This window comes from Aegilops tauschii, chromosome 4 (genome assembly GCF_002575655.3).
Source record: "Aegilops tauschii subsp. strangulata cultivar AL8/78 chromosome 4, Aet v6.0, whole genome shotgun sequence".
NCBI classification, from domain to species: Eukaryota; Viridiplantae; Streptophyta; class Magnoliopsida; order Poales; family Poaceae; genus Aegilops; species Aegilops tauschii.
In genome coordinates this window covers 333,142,900-333,169,374 of record NC_053038.3, presented here as the reverse complement: position 1 = coordinate 333,169,374, position 26,475 = coordinate 333,142,900, and positions in this window count along the sequence as shown.

Below are 26,475 nucleotides of genomic sequence, written 5' to 3'. Positions count from 1 at the left end.
CACGACGCATTTCGTTGCCTCCCCATGAACACGACGCATTCCGTTGCCTCCCCATGAACACGACGACGACGCTGTTTCTCCGTTCCGACCTAGCCATGTACACGAGTCCTCGCCGTACATATGCGCGAGTAGGCGTTCGAGACCCTGCCCGTATGTACGTACGTGGCCATATTTTCTTTCTTGCACCCTGGCCGCTGTACGTACGTGTACATGCTACGTGCGCGCCTCTACTATGACACGTACGCGCCTCTACTACGACACGTGCGCGCCTCTACATCGACCAGTATATATGTACGTACACGTTCGCGACCAGAATGACAACGCTACGTATGCTTCGACCAGGTGGGTCCCGACTGTCAGGCACTTCCTTGCCCGTGACGATGTAGCTGGTGGGTCCCAGCAGTCAGGGGGGCGAATCGTTTTGGTTTTTTTTGCCCGGACGCACTTCCTTGCGTGTGAAGATGTAGCTGGTGGGTCAAAGCAGTCAGGGGGGCAAATCGTTTTTTTGCCCGGACGCATTTCCTTGCTTGCGAAGGTGTAGCTGGTGGGTCCCAGCAGTCAGGGGGAAACGCTTTTTCCGCGAAATACGGTGGCCCGTCCGGTGGGTCCCTGCTGTCAGGTGGAGGAATCATTTTTTTCCGCGTAATAAGGAGGCACTTCCTTGCTGCCGCCGTGGACCCAGCTGTCAGCCTCTCCACATACAGTCCACGTCTGATGGAAGTCGTTCCTTGACCACGTTGACCACGCCGCGCCGAGAGCACCAGGGCGGTGGACGACGACGAGGCCTAGGAAGGGGACGACGCGGAGCCGGTGAAGACGCGGCAGTGGATGCCCACGCGGAGAGGAGTATGAGGGTTCACTCGTTCGGCTGCGGTGTAAGGCTGTCGTCGCCGCAGGGCCTGGCCAGCGGTGGGAATAGTAGGGGTGGTGAGGCCTCCGCGGCAGCACAGCCGGCCACGGGAGGCAGGAGCAGGCAGCACGACCGGCGCTGCTTTGGGCGGCTGGAGCAAGAAGACCAGAGGTTGAAGAAGCACTACGGCCGTTGGATGAACATCGTACGGTCACTGGAGCTAGAATCGTTCATATTGACTAAGTTGACAAAGCCCTCCGTCCCCGTCAACTTAGTAGGCCCACAAGTCAGCCTCCCACCAAGGTGGGTCCCAGCTAGTAGGGGGAGTATTCATTTTTTTTGCGTAATAAGGAGGCACTTCCGGTGGATCCGAGCTGACAGCGGGGGAACGTTTTTTTTGCGAAATACGGTGGCCCGTCCGGTGGGTCCAAGCAGTCAGGGGGGAAACGTTTTTTCGCGAAATAAGGTGGCCCATCCGGTGGGTCCCCGCTGTCAGGTGGAGGAATAATTATTTTGCGTGTAATAATGAGGCACTTCCTTGCGGCCGCAGTGGACCCTGTTGTCAGCCTCTCCACGTACAGTACTCTTCTGATGGAAGTCGGTCGTTGACCACGTTGACCACGCCGCGCTGAGAGCACCAGGGCGGTGGACGACGGCGAGGCCTAGGAAGGGGACGACGCGGAGCCGGGGAAGACGCAGCAGTGGAAGCCCGCGCGGAGAGGAGTACGAGGGTTCACTGGTTCGGCTGCGGTGTGAGGCTGCCGTCGCCGCAGAATAACAGGGGGTGTGGGTGAATGGAGGGATGGCCTGGCCAGCGGTGGGAGTAGTATGGAGGCGGTGAGGCCTCCGCGGCAGCACAGCCGGCCACGGGAGGCAGGAGCAGGCGGCACGACCGGCGCTGCTTTGGGCGGCTGGACCAAGAAGACCAGAGGTTGAAGAAGCACTACGGCCGTTGGATGGACATCGTACGGTCAGTGAAGCTAGAATCGTTTATATTGACTAAGTTCACAAAGCCCTTGGTACGCTCCAACTTAGTAGGACCACAGGTCAGCCTCCGAAACGGTGCGCCCCAGATGTCAGGGGGAGGAATCATTTTTTGGGCGGCCGAAGCTAAGAATATCCGAGATTGAAGAAGAAGCACGACATCCGTTGGATAGACATCCAACGGCCACTGCTGCTAGAACCGTGTGTTGACTATAATAAGTTGACAAAGCCTTGCATACGGGTCAACTTATTTTTTAGGGGACGCGTCACTTAGTAGGCCCACAAGTGTGTGGCAGAGAACTTATAGCCCATTTGCGTTTTGTAAGAATGTACATCCCATTTTTGAATTCTAATGGAATTTACAACAGCCCATTTACAGTTTGTTAAATGTACAGCCCATTTTCTAGCTAGGACAACGATTAATAATTTCAACCAACCGTTGAAGATAGAATTCAATAAAATTTCCCACATTTTGATGGGATCCGAAATATTTTTATCCCGAAATTTCTAGTCAGATTAAATATAAATTTGTATTACGTAAAAATCCAACGAAACATTGCGCGCGCAACAATGAAAATTTAAGATTTTCAAAATCCATAAATAATATTTTATAAACTAATTTCGTGTTTGGTGCATATTTTTTATAGTTACTACCCAGTTTTTATAATTACATCCCATTTTTTTAAAGCCCATTTTCCTGTTAAGCCTAATGCATCCCTCCTAGGAAAGATTTGCAGCCCAGCGGGGCGGAGAATAACAAGTTGACCTTGCCTGGGTATTCCTCAAAAAGACGTATAGCTGGGCTAGCCATTTTCATCTTGAAAAAATTAGTATCTGGGCTGGATATCTGGCCTAGGCTAGACGGGCCACAGCCCGCCCAGTTAATACCCTGCTCTCCTCTGAACAACAACGAAATCATCACCAAGAAAAACTCTGCAGTGCTCACGCCTCAAAAACACAAATACTGCTCGAGCTGCTTGGTCCCAGCTGTCGGCCGCACCTTGTGCAATTCTCTCGTTTATATTGACTACATAGGTTGACAATGGTGTGGGACCGTGATGTCAGAAAACCAGGAGAAAGCAAAAAAAATATAGTTGTACATAATAAGGAGGCACTTGCGTATGTACGGCTATGGCCCTAGTGGGTCCCTAGTGTCATCCAGTCAAAATAAAGTCATCTCCTGAATCCTCATGTTCGTTGACGATGTTAACAATGCTCGGCGCCACGGCGAGCGCAACAACTCAAAGGACAACGGAGAGGGCCTCGCAGGCCCTATGGATGGTCTGATACAACGCCCGCTGCTCATTCAGGAAGCCAGGATCATCGGACACCTATGAGCACCTTCGAGAAACTGAGACGGCATGAAACGGTAAGGCCGCGCTTAGGAGCTCTGGTTTATTTCAAACCTGTATTAACATACAAGTGTAATTTACTCGTCATCGGAAACAACGCGTAAAATACAGGCGTAATGAAACCGAGGGCCCGAGTCTGTAAGTAAAACCGGCGGGTTACGCGTGTAATTTGAGAGACCAGTGTATATTTTACGAGCACTTCTATATGGACGACATTACCAGACGACACATGCACGACGTGCGTATCATGCCATCCATGGGCAAGGCTGAAACAGCAGCTAACGGCTGGATTAGCAATCATCCGAGTGTCGTTCAGCGTTTTTATCGTGTGTGAAGTACTTCCGATATTTTACTAGTCGAAATCGACCAACCAAGCGCCTTCGCCCGAGACCATCTGCTTTAATTTACAAGCGTCAGTTTTACAAGCGGTTTTGGTTGGAAAACGACGATCCAATCACGGCCTAATATCATGTGTTGGTCGGAAGATCATATGGTTTGACGTCTAACCTACCCGACTTGTCGTATAGGCTATGAACGAAACATCAGACGATGAACTTCTTAACCACGGAAACAACAAAAGAGGATGATCTTCTTAACAAGCAAATCACTGGCATTAGATCGACATGCAAAACAATACGAAGCATTATTCTCAGGAGGCACGGTGAACAGCTCGTGATGCCGCATGCCACAACATTCCAAGCTCAACTTTGCAATCAAACACAAGGCCTGGCATTACATAGACAATATTCAGAACAAACTCTTAACACATGAATATCTCAGCAGAGTAACTATTTACTTCTAAACTGAACACAGGAATAGGAAAAAACACTCAACGCTGCTCAAAGCAAGGGCGTCCCACTCAAAAATATCAAATGCATGTCTTCTGGCTAACATCAATGAGCAAATTTTGACAAGGTTTTCCAATTCCAATATATTAAACTAACGTCTTCTTGCTAACATCAATGATTAAACTTTGACAAGCTTTTCCCATTCAAAATATGTAATGCCTATGATCCTAGAGTCCTGTCGTAGCTTCTTGTACTTGTTTGGGCACTTTTTGCCCAGGGCACTCCACGTGTTGTTAAATTGCCAATGGTCTATGCAGACTAGTCATGTCACCGGTGTCTAATAATACTCTGTAAAGCTTCTCGGTCATTCCTTCTGTAATGTAGTGCAAACAGTGACTGCTTCTTTCTGCAAAGTGGAACGACCAACTGGACCCAGTAATGCAGCAGCTTGCCTTGGACACATTGGCTCCTTTTGTGCAGTTCAACTAAAATCGAAGTCAGAATAAAACCGAGCTTTAATTTTGATATCCCTGTAAGCAACAATAGGTATAAGGGAAACAATTACTGAGAAATAACGGTTGATGACTTGTACTCCCAGAAGAAAAGCATCTACTGATCTACTTTATCTTAATGGGAAACAAAGAAGGAGAGTAGCAATTCTCCATCAGTGTGATTCATTCATATTGACTGAGACATTATCTTAACAATGCCTTGTTTCAACATGTATAAAGAACGACAAAGTAGAAAAGTACCATTCCTAAAACAATGCAACTGATTCATTTTAACAGAGACATTATCTACAATACCTTGGTTAAACATGTAGAAAGAACTACAAAGCAGGATAGTACCATTCCTAACATGTGTTGCAGTTTTGAACTAAGATTCAGTAGTTAATTAATTCTGAGAGTGGCATTGCTTAATTTTACCAGCGGCATTAGATTAACGAAAAGCATAAACAGTTCCAGGGGAGAGTGGGCGCAACAACAGTATGTGCTTCCATCTACTTATAAAGGGGGTGATGCAGAGTTTGTTGTAACAAAGCAACAAGCATCATGTCTGGGTTGGTCCCATTTTGTTCACTACTTAATGGGAAAAGACAGCAATACAATAGCTTCAATTCAACATTTATTTAAAACAGTACCCATACAAGTAGCACAACATCTCAAAGCACACTGCACAATCATGTGGATGAAGGCCTGTACTGACCTTTCATGAGACGGACAAGATAAAATACGAATCTGCCAACACGAATAGGAAATCCAATCTCGTTTTCTGCAGTTGCACTGAAATCAAGCAAAGTGTTTCGCGTAGTGAAGCAAAATGTTGCAATGGCAACAAGTTGAATAGATATCCCTGTTTAAACAGAGGCAAAAAAGGAATCAATTACTGGCTAATAAAGGAGGATGAAACATGCGGCCACAAAAATGGTAATCCCGCCAATCCCTAACAAGTGTTGCAGTTTTGAAATAAGATTCAGTAGTTAATTCTGAGAGTGGCATCAATTACTGGCTTATAAAGGGGGTGATGCTGAATTTGTTGTAACAAAGCAACAAGCATCATGTCTGGGTTGGTCCCATTTTTGTTCACTACTTAATGGGAAAAGACAGCAATACAATAGTTTCAATTCAACATTTTTAAAACAGTACCAAAAAAAGTAGCACAACATCTCAAAGCACACTACACATCATGTGGTTGAGACCAAGATTTGAAACAACTCGCCACGAAGACTGGAAACAAACCTCGATCTCCTTTTGTGCAGTTCCACCAAAATTAAGCAAAGTCACCGGTGTGACATTCAAGTTGAACTGCGCAAAACACTCTTAAAACATAAGTGTTTCGAGTAGCGAAGAAAAATGTCGCAATAGCAACAAGTTGAATCGATAGCCCTGTTTTAACAGAGGCAAAAAAGGAAACAATTACTTGCCGATAAAGGAGGATGAAACAAACGGTGACAGAAAGAAGCATCTAACTTATCTTGGATGGAAAACAAAGTAGGACAGTAGCATTTCTAAAACGGTTGCATTGATTCATATTAACAGAGACATTCTCTTGAAACAACATTCGTTAAAAATGTAATTTACTTTTAACAATGGCATTGCTTCAATTTTCCGGCGGCATTCTTAGATTAACAACAGCAAAATAGCTGTATGGGACATGCCAGCACCATGTGCGTCCACACGTATAAATGGTGATGCAGAGTATGTAGCCAAGCAACATATATGCGCTGGTCCCATATTTGTTCTCTTTGAACCTTCTTCCTATGTGAGGGCAGCAAATCTAGTCCTGCACAAACTACCCGACCCCCAGTTTCTTTCCCTTTTCAACAAAGAGATCGGTTCCTTACAGATGTGTGTACTGGTTTACCCCCTTTTTCCCTTTTCGACCTACAAAGCGGCTGGATAGCCAGTCTATACTACTTTCCGCCCCTCCTTTCCTCATTGAACCACGTCTTAGAATCTTGCTCCAGCCCACCGCACCCTTCTTTCCTCTTTGAACCAAGACTTAGATTCGACTATAGATCAAAAAAGATCCACATGCAGCTAGAGCAACGACGGTTTCAAAGAAACTTATACCTTAGGGTCGTCGGGATGTGGCAAGGCGTGCGGTGGGAGGCCGGATCTGCCCACACTACGTACGGCAGCGAGGAAGAAGGGGTCGGTGGCTCTCCCGCACAGGCGCTGGGTGAAAGAGAACAGCGCAGCCGGCAGTGGATTGCCTCCCTCGCCGAAGGCGATAGAGTGAACGCTGCACCTCCTCCCCTTCCCGGTGCGACGGGATACAGACGCCTCCTTCACCAGCTGTGAGGGGGGAGAGAGAGACAAGATGCCAACATAGTCTTGTTTAGATCTGGTGAAGAGAGGGTGAGAGACTGTGAATATAGCAAACCCTAGCAAATGAACGCTGAGCCTCCAGCGTGTAACATATATGGAGAGGGTGAGAGAGCGAGACGCGAGAAACTCTATCAAACAAGAGGCTATAATGGAGTAAAAAAATCTCTCCATAGCAGTGGTTTTAAATAGAATACGCGCGTTCTCGGAAAAAAGAAACGAAAACCGGCGGACAATTTTTTAAGGGTCTATCTAGGACACATCTAGATGTGATAGTTATGTCACATCTAAGTTGATGTCCACTCTGTTTGTGGTCTATTTTTTTCCTAGTTTTTTTTGTTTCTTGTTGCTACATTATATACTTGTGGGAGCTTAGATGTGATATCCTTAAATATCATCTAGATGTGAATTAGACAAACTGATTTTCTAACGTACCAAGAAAGAAAACTCGATCAAAAACACGCCCCCGCTTCCAGGTCGCGAGAGTCGTCGCGCACACACACATAGACATAGACATGCATATCCGTGTTTACGTAAAATTCCATTTCCATCTCCATCTCCAATCATATTTGTCCAACTGGCACATTATTTACGTTGTTAATTATATACGCAGCAATATTAACGTACAACACTCTTGTTTGCGCACGTCCGGACCGCTACCACGGCCGGTCCTGACCAACCCGAACCCTCTTCATCACCCGCACGTGCTCCCCGCCCGAAACGGTCAGTGCCTCATTCATGCCCGGCCAGAGTGGACACGACCTCTCACTGGCGCCGACATTGAAGCGGCGCGCCGGCCGAGAGAGCGTCGCCCGCGCCGCTTCCGGGTGCACGCGGCTGCTCCGCGTTCAAAGGTCGCAATAGCCGGCTACAACATGCATGTAAAAAGTTCTTGGGAGTCCGTGCTACAGCTAGCTGTCCTCCCCCAACTCGTCAATCTCTTCCAGTAGTGCTAGTACTCCATGGCGCGATCCATTGACAAGCAGGCAGGAAAGTTATCGTATACTCGGTTTGCGGTGAGTGGCATGCCGAGCGACCGTGTGGGGTTGAGCCGTGGAGGAGGGTGAGACACGAACACGACGGACGTGATTTAAATGTTGGTTTTGCTCGATGGCGCGATCCAACGAAACGAAACGTTGGTTTCTCTCCGTTTCCATTTTTTCTCCGGAAAAACAGAAACTTTCCACTCCATTTTCATTCCTATTCCAAGGTTGCCCCGTTATAACATTCCATCAAATACAAAGGAAAACTAACACGCATGCTGATGCATCTCAATGATTCACAGATCATAGCCAATATTTACTTCACAACTAAAGAAAAAAGTTGTGAGAGCGTGTACGAAAGAAAAACTACTGATGGGGTCACTACGACTTAAACCCTAAACCCTAAACATGATTTAATTTCCTGGCCAGGTAGAACCTGTCGAAGGAAAGACGGCTGGCACCCTCGGATCATACGATGCTTTTGTGCAGTTCCACTAAAATCGACCTGAGCATCCCTGATGGCAAAGATATTGAAGAAGTATGATTAGAATAATAGTACTGGCACTAGTTCATGAGACATAAACTCATCACAAGTGGAAGCCGGTAGAAGTAGAGAAAGATCGACATGGAGATGGAGCTACGGCAGTGGAGCAAGCCGGCTCCAAAAGGAAGATGGACTACCTAGGACGTCGGGCTGTAGCTAGAAGGGCGGTTGGGACGCGGCATCGGCCCATACCGCGGTGACCCCCGATTGGGACACACCGACTGTGGGTTTTCTCCCTCGCCGATGTCAACCGCGTCTACGCAGAACATTGTTCCCTTCCCCCAGCTGCGGGATCAGGCCCGTTGTTCTATGCTTGTGAAGAGAGCAACCTAAGCAAGCAGGCTTGTAGCTTAGGCTCCTGCTAGTGTATATATAGTGGTTTTCTTTTTCTCTCCATATCAACCATTTTATATTGCGTACGTGTCATTCAAGAGTGAAATGATGGTTGCTTCTTCCGACTAACTTACTGTGTGATTTGACTGCTCCTTAGTGGCCCCTACACGTACTCCCCCTACGTGTATGCAATAGTCACACGTACACATGGACGCAAAAACACGCGCGACGCCCTAATGCATGCATGTCCGAGCACACGAGGAACACACACGGTCACGCTCAAGTGCTCAACCTACACGTGCATGCACACACATACTCAGTCAGGGTGAGCTAGTGACCGTATAAACACCGGAATATATATATATATATATTGAGCGCAATGAGCGTATTATGCCACTGACCGTATTTTTACAAATATACGGTGACAGACAGTGTATTTATCTCGTTTAAAATTAAGCCACATTAACCGGAGAGGAGGCAGTATGGACTAGCATTACTTTGCTGTGTCCCGTCAACTTGCCGAACGAGGAGAAGGTTGCAGGACGGGAGAAGCTTGCGCGCGGTGGCTCGCAGGACAAGGAGAAACTTTTGACTAATGCAAGCTCTCCCTCGCTCAGGCGGTGGACGTGCAACAGTTAATTCGGTGTCAGATTGCCAGAAGCATACACTATACTACTAGTGCTATTATTGTTCGACTTCCCGAATAGGCGAACAGCCAAGCGCAAAGTTTACTAGTACTACTACTATAGTCTATAAAGGTACGTACTATACTAGTACTAGGAACCGGATGGAGGAGCGTCTGCACTCTTATTATAGTTTTAAAATGTGATAAAGCAATCTTCAACACATTTGGTTCTCTTCGAGGGTTCTCGCATGTGATAATGGAAGTTGATTGCATGGAACACTCGCCACAATTCTCGCTTAATTCTGGCTCATATCCTGTTACAAATAGTAGCGCTCGGTAATATTTCCTCTTTTTTTGTTATTCAGCAAGTAAACAGGTCAGCAAACCTTGCGGCGCATCTTCGTGCGAACCGTGCTTGCTGCACTTTGAATGTGGCCGAGAGCTGGCTTGATGAAACACCTCGCTTCCTACTTCTTTTTTTGCGGGGTACCTCGCTTCCTAGTGATCAGTGTCTTGGCTGATCGTCCTAAGAATGCTTATATATGAATAAAGCTCTCTCATTTACTGCAAAAAAGATTAAGCCATATTAACCGGAAAGGAGGGAGTATGGACTAGCACTACTTTTTGGTGTGTCCCGTCAACTCGCAGAACGAGGAGAAGCTTGCAGGACAAGATGAAGCTCGCTTACGCCTTTTGACTAATGCAACCTACCCTCGGTGGACATGCATCAGTCCATTCAGTGTCAGATTGTCAGAGGCATACACTGTAGTACCCAACATGCGGAGTACCATCATTGTTCGACTTCACGAAGAGGCGAAGAGCCAAGCGCAGTAGTATGAGTAGTACTACTACTAGAACCGCATGGTGGAGCGTCTGTACTCTTATTTTTTATCTCTTATTAAGTACACATTTATTCCGGAGAAGGGCGGAACACGGCAGCCCAACATGTAATGAATGATATCGATCAACCAACCATGCTCGAATATATCTTGGCCTCCGTGCGAGCCCGTCTGTGTGTTCTCGCTCCTCGTCTCTCTAAAGGAACGGCGGGTTGGCTCTTTGCCGTCAATTGAGATCGGTTTGCTCACACTCCTGTCCCACATGTCAGTGATATGCCAGGAGGAGGTGCATTGACCGACTGGCCATACGCGTACTTGGTTTTGCACCTTCATACTACTCCTCCCTCCGTCATAGTTTACAGGGCGCGCTTCATTATGATGCATTTCTCTCAATGCATTTCCACCACCAGAGAGACTTTAGACGCGTTTGGTTTAATGCTCAATTAATCAGGGCGTGGTAACTGCAATCAAGTCCACAATTTTCTCTGCATGTACTGTACTACTACGGAGTGGAGTAAGTGCATGCATGTGTGTACCCGGGGTGGAAGCACTGCATGCATGTGTGTACGCATTATTCCCTCTAGTAATAGACGCCGTGCTATAACTACCAATGCTATTTTTCAGGCCGATCGCTAGTCGCCTTGGTCCCGCAGATTTTTTTTTCTTTTTTATGAAGCGCGCTGTATAAACAGTGATGGATGGAGTAGTATGAGCGGATTCAAAGAAGAGCGTATTGATGGTTGCTTGTTCAGAGCAACTTACAGTGGGAAAGGTGGGGCTTATGATTTGACTGCTCATTACTCACTATTAATGCGGCGCAACGACCGGGCTGAGTCTCCCATGCGGTTGTGCACTACCCCCTCGGTTCTTAAATATACTCCGGAGTATTTGTCTTTCTAGAGATTTCAACGAGTGACTACTCAAATATTTGTCTTTTTAGAGATTTCAAATGGATTGGCACATACAGATGTATATAGACATCCGTATGTAGTCACTTGTTGAAATCTCTAGAAAGACGAATAGAATATTTAGGAATGGAGGGAGTACACATACGAAGCAAAATGAGTGAATCTACACTCTAAAATATGCCCGTTTGAAATTTGTAAAAAGACAAATATTTAGGAACGAAGGAGTATAATTTTGTGCATGGCACATGGACCCGGATGATGAAGAGGCTTCTGGCAATGCTATCAAGCTTCCATCATTTGTTTACATAATTGACGTACTATACAAATAATTTTCCAGCGACATGAAATTGTACAATGGTGTGAGCTTTCAGCTTTTGTTTCGCGTGTCTTGCCATCGATGCTCTTTCGGAAACAATAAAAAACTAACTTCCTTGCTAATGCATGTCAATTATTAGCATATCAGAGCTAATAATTACATCACAACTGAAGACAGAGTTGTGAGAAGGTGTTAAATTAAAATTGATCCATGCTTTCATTGGCAGCAACGTCCCCCAGCTCTGTCTAAATCAACGAGGCATGTTGGGAAAAAAAGTAGCTATCTGGAGCATGCAACATTCCGATCATTTCGTGCAGTTCCACTAAAATAGAGCTGAGCGTCCCTGTTCCAAATATATTAAGTGTGATTACGAAAATAGAGGACTGCTGATGAAACAATAAACACACAAATAGAAGACCGTCACCTTTGCAGTCTCTCTTAAGACTAACTAGTTGGAGAAGATTAGGCTCGGAGTTGGATGAGGAGGATAGAGCAAAACCAATCTCCCTTTGTGCAGTCGCACTGAAATGTAGAGACGTTGCCCGTGTGACATTTTAGTACCACTGCACAAAACACTCTTAAGAAAAAAGTGATTTGTGCAGTTCACCAAAAGGTCGCAATAGCAACGAGTAGAAAGGAAACAATTACTGGCCAATAACAGTTGATGACACATGCGACGACAAAAAAGAAGCATATTCCTTGTCCTAAGGGAAGATAACAACATGGTTGTGTTTGTCTAAAACGGTGTGAGGACGAGAATGCAATATGGAAAGTACGCCGGATGAGCTACGTTTTGGGCAAAGAACTATGGAAGATCCACATGCAGCGATGTGGGAAGACGGGCAGTGGAGCAAGGCCGGAGGGGATACCTGGAGGTCGTCGGGATGTAACTAGGTGAGCGGCGGTGGGCGGAATCTGCGAGCAGGTGGCGTAGGCCCTGCTGCACCGGAGCTTGGTCAGAGAGAACGGCGTGTACCGCAGATCGGGACGTGCTGCCTCGGCGCCGTCAAACAGAGAAACGATGCACTTCCTCCCTTTCCCCCGGCGGATGGGATGCGGCCGGATCAGTGACCAACGGTGAGAGAGAGAGAGGCCACCGCACTCCCTTTCCCTCGGCGGACGGGATGCGGCCGGATCAGTGACCAACGATGAGAGAGAGAGAGGCCACCGCAACCTTGTGTGAGATACTCTGAAGAGCGACAAACCTGGCAGGCAGGCTCCATTGTATATAGTGAGCGGACACCTTTTTCTCCATAAAAATTGTTTTATATTCTTTGTACGTGCCATTGAGCGCTATAACTTTATTTAAAAATAACGCGGCAACGCGTCAAGTCAAACTTTGTTTCGTGCACGCGTGGTACACGACCTCCCTAGGTAAACAACCGCTACACGTGTTCAAATTAGCACGTGGGTTGCCATTTCGTAAAGAAATGAGCTCCACCGTGTACCCGCGCGGGTGTGGCTGGGCACGAAGCATGAGTACGTCTACGGTGCACCTATTCTCTTCTTGTATACGTACACCACCTACGTGGGGTTGTGTGAGAGAGATACAAACCTAGAGAGATATAGTGTGTGGGTTCTTGAGAGTTTTTGGGGGGGGGGGGTCAATCAAAAAATGTAACATATGCAATGTGTGTGAAATAGAGTCCTGGATATAACATATATATAGAGGGGGCGATCCACGAGAAGAGAGTGGAGGTATCATCGGCTTGAGGTGTCAATAGAATCGAAGAGAGGGATGATGTGTGTGTGTGCGCGCGCGCGATCGATAGAGAGTGCCATCGAATTTATGTGTGCCCACGTCAAAGATATAGAGTGGCTGGCCTACTGCGTGAGATGGGACATGTGCAGTTTGTCTCTGTGGCATGGATACCTACCTGCAGCGCTCGACTATCGGTGTGTGGTGGGGGAAGAGGGAGGCCCAATTAACTATAGAGGTACAATGGCTGGTATATGTGTGGAGGAGGAGAGAGGCCTACCTCATGTATTAAGGAGATCGATCTGCCTCATGTATTAAGGGCGATCGATCGGCATCCATGCATATGTGTAGGAGAGGAATAAGGTTGGGAGAGAGACAGAGCCAGAGTGTTGGAGGGGGTGGTAGTGGAGTTGCTTCTAACAAATGGTGGGATAGGCTTGCTAGACAAACGGAGGGCACGCCCGCAATATCAATAAGAGAGGAGATGGCTGCTTGTTGTCTGTGCACGTGCGTGTGAGAGACGGGTCAGTAGGCATGCACGAATGATGAGGGGGGACGATGTGGCTATGGTAAGCAGACGTAACTACATAGGAAGATCAATCGCCCTTTGTTAGAGAAAGGAGAGACATAACTTGTGAGGTACGTCGATCGATGGGGGGGGGTAGTTAAAGTCGATCTAGGTATATGTTGGGTGATCGATCGGTATACATGCATGTGTGTGTTAGAAGCAAATGAGGCACGAGGAGAAGGATAGAGAGAGAGTGATGCATGTAGGAGGTGGTACGAGAGGCATACTATATCGAGGGGGAGGAGTGTGCGAGTACGAGAACGATGAAAAGAGTGGTGGGAGTGAGGCATGGACGGTGACAAGGTAAGAGGGGAAGCTTGTGTTTGTGCTAGGCACACCTGGCTAGAGAGGCATATCGATCGATGTGTGCCGTAAAGAAGGAGTTGGGGGGCCTACACACACCGTGGGTGAACGACCTAAAGTAAAAAGACAAATTTGCGCGATGGAGCTAGAGAATGCTGAGGGAGGGTGAGAGGGATGCGGGCGTGTGCATGCACAAGAGGAAGTTAGCGCTAGCTACAAAGATAAGAGGGTTGTGTGGGTGTAAAAGACGAATAGAGATCATATATACTTCATTATAAAAAGCGAATTCGGATATTTGAAGAATTTATCATAGTGTTTCAAACCGACGCATGTGTGAATATATATAACGGTGATACACATGGTGTGGTTATGAACATGTTATACTACATTTAATATATTTTATCTCTACTCTTATAAAAAAACGGAGTTGTTGATGATGGTGTGCCTGCCATCCTGCATTATAGGCCGTCCGATTTATATCTGGCGGATAGAAAGGAAACTATGATGGTTGAAGTTGGCAACAATCATGATTGTAGATTCTTATTGAAATAGAGAAACGAATTCAAATTTAGTTCGAACTGCAGCGGTAGTATAGACATTTGGAATGCACTAAAATGTTGGTATGAGTAGGTTACATGCATTATATAGCAAGTGAAAAAATTTAATCGGACATAACATGGATTCATACTCCCTCCTTCCATCTATATAGGGCGTAATGAGATTTTTAAGACCGCCTTTGACTATTGACAAGATTAATAGTACATGACATGCACAATGTGAAAATTATATCATTGAAAGAACCTTTCACAGACGAATTTAACGGTGTGCGTTGTGTAAGTTGCATGTCATATATCATTGCTCTAATATTTGGTCAAAGTTAGCATCGAAAAACGCATTAGGCCCTATAAAGATGGAAGGAGGGAGTAGCTTTGAATAGCATTTGTATAGTAAAACGGGGCAAGACTCTCTCTTTGTGTGGTGTGAATAGTTTTATTTTTTTCGTTTTCTTTTTCGTTGAGGAAAGTGCGAATTGATTTGGTACGTACAAGTACAATATTACTACACGTTAGGCTTGTCCCTAAAATTCAACCCGCGTCTTGTTATATCCCGAAAATTCAGAAATCGTGCTCCCAAAACTGGCGCCTTCACAACCCGCGCCTTGCTATCCCGAAATTACAACGCGCGCGAAAACTCCCTCCAGCTGCCAAATCCCGACACGCGAAATCCCCCTTCTAACCCTGAGCCGAAAGGGCCGCTAGTTCAAATCGGTGGGGGGTACTTTTGTAACACACCCTACATTTTGGACAAGCGCGTCCCTAAGTCATGCTTCACCCCCTCCCATTGCCCCCTTTTCGCCATTCGAAATCCCAGGCCGCGATAACCTCTCCGCTCCAGCCGCGAAACCCCACCCTCCTCCGTCCGCCACGTCACCGCTGCCCAGCCGGAGCCTCTTCCCCGACGACGTCGTCCACCGCAACAGCTCGACGTCCCTCGTCCACCTCCCCGGATGAGGATCCGTCGTCCATCCCGCCGTCCCACCGGTTCAGCCGCCCCATCCTCCATCTCCAAGGAGCTGCTCCGACGATCGCCTCGTCTATCGCGGCTGCTCCATCCCCACAGCGCCGCCTTAACTTGCTCCACCAGAACCGCAGCATCCTCACCGACTCCTCGGACGAAGCCGAGGCCTACTCGGCGCCACCAAAGAGGTTGTACACTCATCGCATCACACCTTCTCCTTAACTCGACCTCCCGGCGCCGACGGTGCTCTATCCCGCACCCCCATGGAGCGGCTACCTTGAAGCCGGCGCCGCGGGCGACATCTCCACGGCGGCTCTCCCCCAGTGCGAGGCCCCTTCGGCGGCGGCGTCCATACCAGCCGGATCTGCTGCTGCTCCGGCTCTCGCTCGATCGCTCGCTCGCCCAGCTGCTGCTGCTGCTCTCCCCCTCGCTCGTGCTGCTACTCTGCTCCGATTAAGCCACACTTCAGTCGACTGAATCGACTTTTGGGTCAGTCGATTTTCAGGGGTTGGGGGGCTCGCCGGAGTTAAGGAAGAACCACCCGCAGCGGGGACGGGGGCTCGCCGGAGAGGTACCCCACTATCTATCTTAGGGTTCAGGGTGGGGGGCGGGGGGCCTAGAGGGCTGGCCGGGGCGGCGGTGGCGAGTTGTTTCGGGGCGGCGAGGCGGCGCTGGGGCCGGCGGTTCGGCCGGTGGTGGCTGGCGGCTCAGGGGGGTGCAGGTTGAAGATGAACTGCAGGCCCTCCCTAAACTACATGTCAAGTGCCTCTCTGCTACCATTGCGTTCAGTTTTGACAGTAGCATTCAGATTCCACAGTAAATTTTAGTTTGGACAGTTAAGTTCAGAGTCAACAGTTTTTACCTCATCTGTTGTAGTCAGGTGGTTTTTGGTGATGTTAATTTTACATCCATTTTACATCATCTATTGGAGATGCTATTAGAATCCCACTTGAGATTGACGATGTCTGTCTTGTGCTGCTTCAGCCTTGACGTCTTACGGCTCACTGGAGCTGCTCCAACGACAGAACGATCCATCACAACAGAGCAGTGCCCTGGACGCCGTCTACAGATTCCTTGGATCTTCCTCCACACCTCTGACAGCCACCTCTGCCTCAACTGCTTCAGCGACCAACCCAATGATGCTGAGGTCGACACGGCTACGGCAAAGAGGTTGTACACTTGTTGCATCACTTATTACTATACATTCACGTCGATCCATTAGGGCTATTTTGGTTCAACGGAAAAACGTCGATCCACTGGTTGTTACCATCACTCTAAATTTCTGCATGCTCTCCTTACATAATCTCACCATATTTTTTTTCATATGCATGTCAGATATTGTACACAGTCATGCTGAACATGTAGAGAAAAAGAGAAGAGTTTTGCACGGAAATACAATGTCATGCAGACATCGCTCCATGGTGGGTTCAATGGCAAACCCTCCCCACCCCTCTCCAGATTGTAATCCAGAGGAAGATATCTGTTCTGAGGCAGATTCAGACGCCGCTGACCACTCCTATTTACCCCCCAAGGTGTTTGCTCTACCTTGGCATGATGATGTTAGTCATATCATGCATATGTTGCCTTGCAGTGCCTACTTTTGACATCATATATGTCATATGCTTAGTTTAGACATGTTCTGTAATGCCACCTGTTTAGTTTCTATATCATATATTTGAATTATGCAGTCTCATGTCTTTTAGCCAGCCATAATATATGTGAAATGTGCAATGCCATCCTGTTTAACCAGGCATCATATATTTGAATGATATCTTGCCCATCCTTTTCTTCATTACATTTCCATTTGTCGACAATGTTTGTACATTAAACTACTCTTCCTGTGAATCAGCCATTTGGCTGGGAGATGGAAAAATCTAGAGTGAAAACAAGGCCTTCAGAGCAGACAGTGCTACCTGTCGAAGCAGATCTCTTGTTGGGTCCCGATAGCTCCTCAGAGATGGATTCAGAGACAGATGACCAGTCCTATTCCCCCACTGAGGTGTATGCTCTAACTTGGCACGGTTATACTGCTCATATCATGCATATCGTGTCTTGCATTGCATAGTTTAGACATCATATACACAATATTCAACACCATGTTCTTAGTTCAGACATCATATCGAATGCCCTCTGTTTAGCATATAAATCACATATGTGAATTAAATGATGCGATCCTGATTACTTAGATAACATGTAGGTGAATTATGTCATGCGGTCCTGTTTAGTTATTCATCATATCTTTGAATTATGTTATGCTATGCTATCCAGTTTAGATAGACATCATATATGTGAAATTATGTCATACTATCCATTTTAGTTAAACAATATACATGTCAACTATTTCATGTCCTGTTTTTTCCACACTATCTATTGCATATGTCTCTCATACAATGTCTGTACATTCAACTATGTTTCCTGTTTATTAGCCATTTGAATTGAGCGGGTGATGCTAGCATCTAGCGGACTGAAAACACGGTCTTCAAATGAAACAGTGCTACCTCTTGGTGGAGATAGCACCCCGGTTGTGCATGCACGAGAACCAGCCCTACCACACATAACCTAAACTCTTGCAGATTGTACCCCTACTGCGATGGATAGAGAACCAGCTTCACCCAATCTAACCCCAACCCAAGCAAATAGTAACCCAGTTCCTGTTGACATAGCACCATCTCCACCAGAGAGCTCCCAAATAAGAGCAGTTAGTAAGGCAGCTCCAGTGCCCAAAGGGCCAGTACTACCACGGCGAACCCCAACTCCACTAGTTAGTACGCCTATTCCCGTGGAGGAAGCAGAACTAGCTAGTCGTAGTTTAGCATCTATCGCATTTGATGTTGTTAAATCGTATGTGCGTATCTTCCCATCTTGGAAATATTATACTAAAGATGAAGGAAAATGCCAGTTGCAGGTGTTTGTCCAGGAGTTATGTGTAAGTAATGTTATTCATGGCAATTACTTTGCTTTGTCCCATACATCTACCTCCATGATGGTTATAATACAGCAAATTTTCCCATTTTTCTCTATAGAGAAGGACTGATTTGGAAACACAGGATGAGGTAACCTGTGCTAATACCTCTGCTATCTTCAAGAATGCTTGGTGGCAGTATCGGAATTACCTGAAGAAAACGTACTTCATCGGCAAAGAAACTCATCAAATTCCCTTACGTTCTCCTGAGACACATTTACTGGACGATGACTGGGAACGCCTTGTTCTGTACTGGTCCCGAACCAAGAATGTGGTAAGGTCTATGAGCTCATTTTCTATTTTTAAGTATTATATTCTTGCGTCTTACTGTACTCTGTTCATGTAGAACAAGTGCCTAAACCTGAAGAACAACTGTTCTAATTTAAGATTCCATTGCTATCATAGTTCAAAAAAGCGCTAGGCGTTAATTGTGCGTTTTGCCACCGCCTTGCGCTTTACTGACCAAAGCGCATTCTTATGCGCAGTTATGCACAGATTATGCATAGTTATGCGCAATGCGTTTTGCCAACGCCTAGAGCCTAGGCGCACTTAAGCGCTCGCTTAGGCGCGCCTTTTTTAACTATGATTGCTTTGCTCTTGTATCACTGTATTTACTCATACAAACTTATTTTTAAATTGAAGGATCCAATCAAAACTCCAATGGCGCAGCAGGTATGTTCACGCATGTTTCTTTAACAGGTTTGCTCATATCAATAGCTCTGTTGATTTCAATTTCAATTGTGTATACAGTTGACTTTCATATCATGCACATTACTAGCATCACAACAGAGCCAATAGTGTTGTTGTACATGTAGACCCGTGGTACCCATCTGAAATCTTGTTGTGCCGTGTAGTTTCCCACGCTTTGTATTCTTTCACGGCTACTTTGTCTTGAACTGATATGATTTGAACCGTGTCTCTATTTTGATTTGGCAAGACAATGCAGTGACCATAGGACATAGATATATGTTTGTTTGATGCTTTTATTATGTACTAGTACTTGGAAATAGAAGACTTGGTAGTTTAATCCTGTCCACCTTACTAATGAACTGGTTCACCGAAATGAGTTTCATATACTAGTACATGCTAAACTTGTTATGTGTCTGCTTGTTTCTTCTTTTAGAATGCTGACAGAATATTGGGGAAGATTTCCTTATTAAGAAATGGTAAAGGAAGTAATGCAGATAAGGTTCAGGATAGTGACACATCCTTGTTGGTCTCCAACAAAGCTGATAAAACAGCTAAGGAAGACTATCTTGAAGACAGCGAGACAACCCCAAAGTCCTATCTTGGTTTAGTGTTCGAGTTACTGGCCACTACCGCTTGCACAAGCTATTCAAACTGACTGTCTGAATCAGTTCGGTTTCTTGAGTCTAACTACAAGCTGAAAGACATCGATCAGCTGTGCTGCGACAGGAAGCGGAAGGACTGCGGAAGTCCCTAGAGCATTCAGATGCATACTTTCTGGTGCAACAACAAGCGTTGGAGGATTTTAGCGCCAAACAGGACAAAGCTAATCTGCTCCTTTACATTGCTGCGACTAGCCGAGTGGTCAGTACAGTCATCGTGGTCCAGCGCCCAGAAGAAGGCCGAGCTCAGTTAGTCCAGAGGCCGGTATATTATTTAAGCGAAGTACTGTCCACCTTGAAGCAAAACTACCCGCATTACCAGAAGATGTGCTATGGAGTGTACTTCGCCGCCAAGAAGCTGAAGCCCTACTTTCAAGAGCATCCCATCACGGTCGTATGCATTGCCCCGCTTGCCGAGATCATAGGCACCCGGGATGCATCCGGCCGGGTGGCTAAGTGGGCCATTGCGCTGGCTCCTTACACGATCTTCTACCAGCCCCGCACCACCATCAAGTCCCAAGCATTGGCCGACTTCCTTGTCGACTGGGCCGAGACCCAGTACCTACCGCCGGCTCCCGACTCCACTCATTGGCGGATGCACTTCGACGGATCCAAGATGCGCAACGGCTTGGGAGCCGGCATCGTCCTCAGCTCTCCCAAGGGCGACAAGCTCAGATACACGTTGCAAATCCATTTTGCCGCCTCCAACAATGTGGCCGAGTACGAGGCGCTCATACACGGGCTCCGGCTAGCCAAAGAACTCGGCATACGCCGGATCCTGTGTTATGGCGACTCGGATTTGGTGGTCCAGCAGTCATCTGGCGACTGGGACGCCAAGGACGCAAACATGGTGAGCTATCGATTCCTCGTCCAGCAAATCAGCAGATACTTTGAAGATTGCGAGTTCCTCCACGTGCCACGGGCCGACAACGAGCAAGCAGATGCCCTCGCACGCATCGGCTCCACCCGACAAGCTATACCAACCGGCGTCTCTCTCCAGCGCCTCCTCAAACCGTCTGTCAAGCCGTCTCCAGAATCGGACTCCATCTTCGTACCGCCTGCCCCTGATGCAGCCCGATCCGACTGGGGAAACCCAGCAGGCGGCTCGGGGACTTCAACAAGCAGCCCGAGGACTGCCGTAGTCGCACCCGGCTCGGGGACTTCAGAACCCGGCCCGGGACTGCAGCAGTCGGCCTGGGGACTGCAGCAATCGGCCCGGGGACTGCAACGACACAACAGGCGGTGGCCGACTCCAACTCTCCACCACCCAACCCACCCACCCGGGTCACCGTAGCCATACTGACAACAAAAGAAGTCACAGCTCCATCATGGGTCCAGCCCATCCTCAACTTCCTAGTAAACAGAGAGCTGCCGACTGATGAGATCTCGGCAAGACTAGTTCAACGCCGAGCCAGAGCATACGCAATAATAAACAGAGAACTTGCTAAGCATAGCGTCACTGGAATCTTCCAGCGCTGCGTCGAGCTAGAGAAGGGCATAGCAATCCTTAAGGATATCCACCAAGGCGAATGCGGCCACCACGCGGCCTCAAGATCACTTGTCGCCAAAGCTTTCCGCCATGGTTTCTTCTGGCCGACTGCTTTGGAAGGCGCCAAGGAATTAGTCAAATGCTGCAAAGGATGCCAAGTCTTCAGCTCCAAGCAACACCTGCCAGGTTCTGCACTCAAGACCATCCCCCTCACCTGGCCCTTTGCCGTCTGGGGGCTGGACATGGTGGGCCAATTCAAGACAGCCCGCGGCGGCATGACACATCTGCTTGTCGCCGTGGACAAATTCACCAAGTGGATTGAAGCGAAGCCAATCAAGAAGCTGAACGGGCCGACTGCCGTGACATTCATCGCAGACATCACCACTCGGTATGGTATACCACACGACATCATCACCGACAACGGCATGAACTTTGCCAAGGGAGCACTGGCACGTTTCTGCGCGACACAGGGCATCCGACTGGACTTAGCGTCCGTTGCCCACCCGCAGTCAAACCGCCAGGTCGAGCGAGCAAACGGCCTCATCCTCTCCGGCATCAAGCCCCGACTGGTCGTACCACTTGAGCGTTCGGCCGGCTGCTGGCTTGATGAGCTGTCGGCTGTCCTCTGGAGTTTGCATACTACCCCGAACAAGTCAACCGGCTTTTCTCCTTCCTTCCTTGTATATGGTGCCGAGGCTGTCATCCCAACTGATATCGAGTTCGACTCGCCTCGGGTCACCATGTACATGGAGGCGGAGGCCAAGGAAGCGCGAGAAGATGGTGTCGACCTGCTGGAAGAAGGCCGGCTGTTAGCACTCAGCCGGTCCGCCATCTACCAGCAGGGTTTGCGCCGTTACCACAACCGGGAGGTCAAGCCAAGATCCTTCCAAGAAGGCGATCTCGTGCTCTGACTGATCCAGCGGACAGCCGGCCAGCACAAGCTCTCGGCCCCTTGGGAAGGCCCTTTCGTCATCAGCAAGGCCCTAGGCAATGACTCCTCCTACCTGATCGATGCACAGAAGCTGAGGGCACGCAAGTGGGATGATTCCGACAAGGAGTCGGAACGACCATGGAACGCCAATCTACTGAGAAGATTTTATAGTTAAAAGCAGTATGTATCATGCTACCTTTTTGTATTAAGTACAAGACAACGGGCCCCCCCGAGGCGCACTCGGGGACTACCCTCCTTTATCTATGAATGACGAATGTCATACCCATGAATGCACTATTACATTTGATTCTCTATCTGGCACTGGGTTCGACTAGTCGGCCCGGGGACTGGCCGCCTTGAGTTATATTAAAAGTTCTACCTGAAGTCAGACAAGTAGTGTGCCAGCACCCGAGCCCTCTCTTGTTGTAAGTCGCAGCTCGAAGAACCGACTGGCCGACTGGCAAGAGCCAAAGGCAGGAAAGGATGCCCACACGAAAAACGGCTAAGGACTAACAAACTTATATAACACAAGCCGGCCTCCCACCACGCCTACCGTCTGTCAGAACAGCCGGCTGGCCGGCTTCCCTGTCACTTCGCTACAATCCAAGAAAGCTAGAGTACTTGCCCTCCCAACCGGACAAGCACCTCTCCAGCCACAAACTGTAGAGCAGCTGTCCGGCTGGGAAGGCGGCAACCAAGGGAGGGCGGCAAAGGAAACAACCAAAGGATGAAAAGCAAGAACAATGGAAAGCCAAACACATGCATGATCATATTTACACATAAGGCCTTCAACAGGCCGACAGTCAATATAGTTCGAATACACCCCTAGTGGGTGGAACTGCGCAAACTTAACAAAATATTTTTCAAAGAGTAATAAAACAGGAAAGTAAAGGCGGTAGATTAGACTAAGGGCGTAGCAGGGGAGCCGGGCTTGTCGGTGGAGACGGCAGCGCCGGCTGGAGGAGTGGCCGGCTGGCTAGTCTCGGCTTGATCATCGCCGGCTGCAGGCGGTGCGCTCGCACGCGCCTTGTTGCTGGAGGCACGGTCAAGCTGAGGTTGGCCGACTGCTCCACCATCTGGCACGGCGTCTTCACCCTCCTCCTCCTCCTCACCCTCGTCGCTGGAGTCGATCTCCTCCGCCGAGTCCTCGCCATCTGCTGGGTTCAGCCCGAACCACTCCTCCGGCTGGGCAACGCTGTTATCATCCACCTCAGGAACAAAGGCGCTGGTGTCGGTGTAGTTGGCGATCGCCGAGGCACGCTGGATGATAGCCGGCGGCGCCTGCTCCAGCTCCGTGTCGGCCTCCTGCCGCCAGGTGGCCAGCTGGTCCAAGCTCAGCTCAGGATACCAGGCTTTGACGAACTCCAGCACCCGCCTGGCGCCTGACCGAGCTGCAGAAGCCTTCTAGGCCTTGAAGCGCCCGGCCGCTACCTCCAGCCAGTCGGCAGTCCGACTGGGGGTGCGGGGAATCACCTCGCCGGGCCAGAGAGCGGCCAGCACCTGCGCCCCAACACGTCTGGAGGCAGGCTTGAATCGCCAGGAGCTGTTCCTCAAGCGACCGACGAGCGTTCGGCGCGATCTCAGTGCCAGCCTGCCTTTGCGCCTCGCGGTGGGCCTCGACGACCTGGTTGGCGACAGTAGAGTAGCCAGGGAAGTACTCTGCATAAGAAAGAAAAAAAGAGAAAGAAGAGAAAAATACAAAGTTAGAGAGTGAACCAAACGGCAAGCAGCAAGCAAGGAACGAAGAAGAGGGCGGCCTACCGTCAACCAAGTCTTCGATCTGGCCGTAGCCGTTGATGAACGACTGCCTCGCCTCGGCCCAGCTCGCCGCCTCGGTCTCATATTCGGCTTGGAGGGCGGCCTCGCTCCTGCACCGCCTTCAGGGCCTCCTTGTGCCTCTCCTCCTGGTCGGCCAGCTTCTTGACCAGGCGGTCACACTCCTGAGCCAAGGCGTCGAACTCGGCTTCCTTAGCACGAAGGGCGGCCTGGGTCCCACCCAGCTGCTCCCTCAGTTTGGCGTTGGCCGCTACAGATATGGCAGAGAAGAAAAGAACAATAAGAAAGAAGTCGTCGAGAAAGATCCGATCCGACTGCTCAGCAGTCGGACCTTATCTCGGGGACTACACCCAGTGGGTGCGCTGACGCGCCCCCACGTGAGATAAACAATGAAGCACTTACCCCGGCTCTCAGTTAGATCAGCAGTCTTCTGGGTCAGCTCCCGAGCCTGGGAGTTGAAGGCAGCCGCACGGAGGTTGTGGTTGTCCTGCAAGTCGGGAAGCAAATGAGAACAAGATAGCAAGCAAAGCCTACCAAGAAGTTCCAAGCCGCCTGCTCAGCAGCCGACTCGGAACTCGGGGACTACACCCAGTGGGTGCGCTGACACGCCCCCACGGAAGAAACCAAGATCAAGAAGCAAAAAACGGGAAGACTCACCCGAATGGCCGCCCGTGTCGCGAGGAACTCGTCATTATACTGCCTCAGCACTCCGGCCTGGGACTGAAGCCGGTTCCGGACTTCTTGCGCCGCCACATTCACCACGGCCGTCCCACCACCCAGCGTCCACCCCGAGCTGGCGCTGGCCGTCTCCACGTCCTGGGCCGACGAGCGGGAGCCCGCGGCCTTCTGCGGGTCCGGAGCCGAAGTTGCCTTCCCCGCGCGCTGGCGCGATGGCGACCGGACCACCAGGTCCGTCCTCACAGCCGGCTCGCCTCCAGCCGATTGCGCAGGCAGCGCGTTGGGCCGGCTGCCTTGGGCCGCCCCAGTCGGCGAGGGCGGTGCCCTCGTCGTCCTCCCTCTCCAACCCCGGCAGGTCACCGCCGGCTTCCTCCGGCGGGGGCTCCGGGATCTCGGGCGCCACGACAAGCACGGGGGTGACAAGCAAGGCCCCCTCCGCTGTCGCTGTGGCTGCAGCCTCCGCCTGGGCCTTGGCCGCTGCGTCGGCTCGTGCCTTTGCCGACTCCTTCGCCTCCTCCTGCGCCGCCTTGGCGGCAGCCGCCCTCAGCTCTTCCGCCTCCCGCTCCTCCCGCGCCTCCCGCGCATTTCGCTCCGTCGCCGCTTGAAGCTCGGCGTGGGGGTCCACACGGCGGGTGCTCCCGGATCCTCCCGGTGATCCAACCACGGAGGCGGCAGCAACCCGCTCAAGAGAAAGCGGAGCCCTGATTTTTGAGACAAGACAAGGATTCAGAAATCAATAAGTAAAGAAGAAGGAATATGCAAGAGAATCTACACTTACGCCGAAACCGTTTGCGGCTGCTTCACCATCTTGCAGAAGCGGGCCGCCTTCGCGGCCGCCTCGTCCCGTCTGGTCGCCGCCGCCCCGCCCTTGGGCTTCTTCGGCCGATTGCCGAACAAGCCCGACGCGGCCCGGCGCTTCTGCGCGCCGCCCCGAGCAGGCGGCGCGGCGGAGGAACCCCGCCATGGTCGGACGCCGGCTGGCGGCGTGGGACGATTTCCGCCTCGTCGTCATCCGGCCAGTCGTCGAAGCTGGCCCCAAGCCCGGAGCCACCTGCTTCGCCGCCTCCCGCCTCGGTGTTGTCGTCCATGGCGGCCGCCCCCAAGTCGGGGTCCTCCAAGTCATGCTCCGCCCGGTCGGGGAGAAATCGGCGATCCGCCCCTGCTGCCCGGCCGCAGGTCGAAGGAGAGGGCTCTGCCAAGATGTGCCGACTGGTCAGAGTCGGCCAAGGAAAACTTGGTGACAAAACTAAAAGAAGAAAAGATAAAGAAAGCATACCGTAGGCGGGGGATGGGCACGGGAGTACGTCTCCTTGCCAAACCGCCACTCTGCGGAGAGCTTGCAGTTAGCGAGATAATTCACCATATGAGCCACCTCATCATGAGGCATCTCCTTGGTGCACATCCGACTCGGATCGAGTTGGCCGCTCATCTGACAGATCAGATGAGGGCGGCTTTGAAGCGGGAGCACCCGGCGCATGACGAAGGCGGCCAGCAGGTCAGACCCAGTTAGGCCCTCCGACTGGATCATTACTCGGAGTCGGGCGACGGCGGCGGCTCCAGCCGGCGACAGCGTCATGGCCCGATAGGACCACTGGGGCCGCCTCCCAGCCGGCGGGCTGGCTACGTAAGCCGGCAAGTTGACGTAGTCGCCTTGCGGGGCGACGTTCTTCACGTAGAAGTACGATTTCTGCCAGCGCTTCACCGACTGGATCAGCGTGATGACGGGGAAGGGGTTGTCGGCTGCCGGCCTCCGCATCGCGATGAAGGCGCCACTCTGAGCCGGCACGCCCTGCATGCGGGTGCCGAGCTTGGTTTGGAAAAGTTCCCCCCAGAGCTCGAGGGTGGGAAGAAC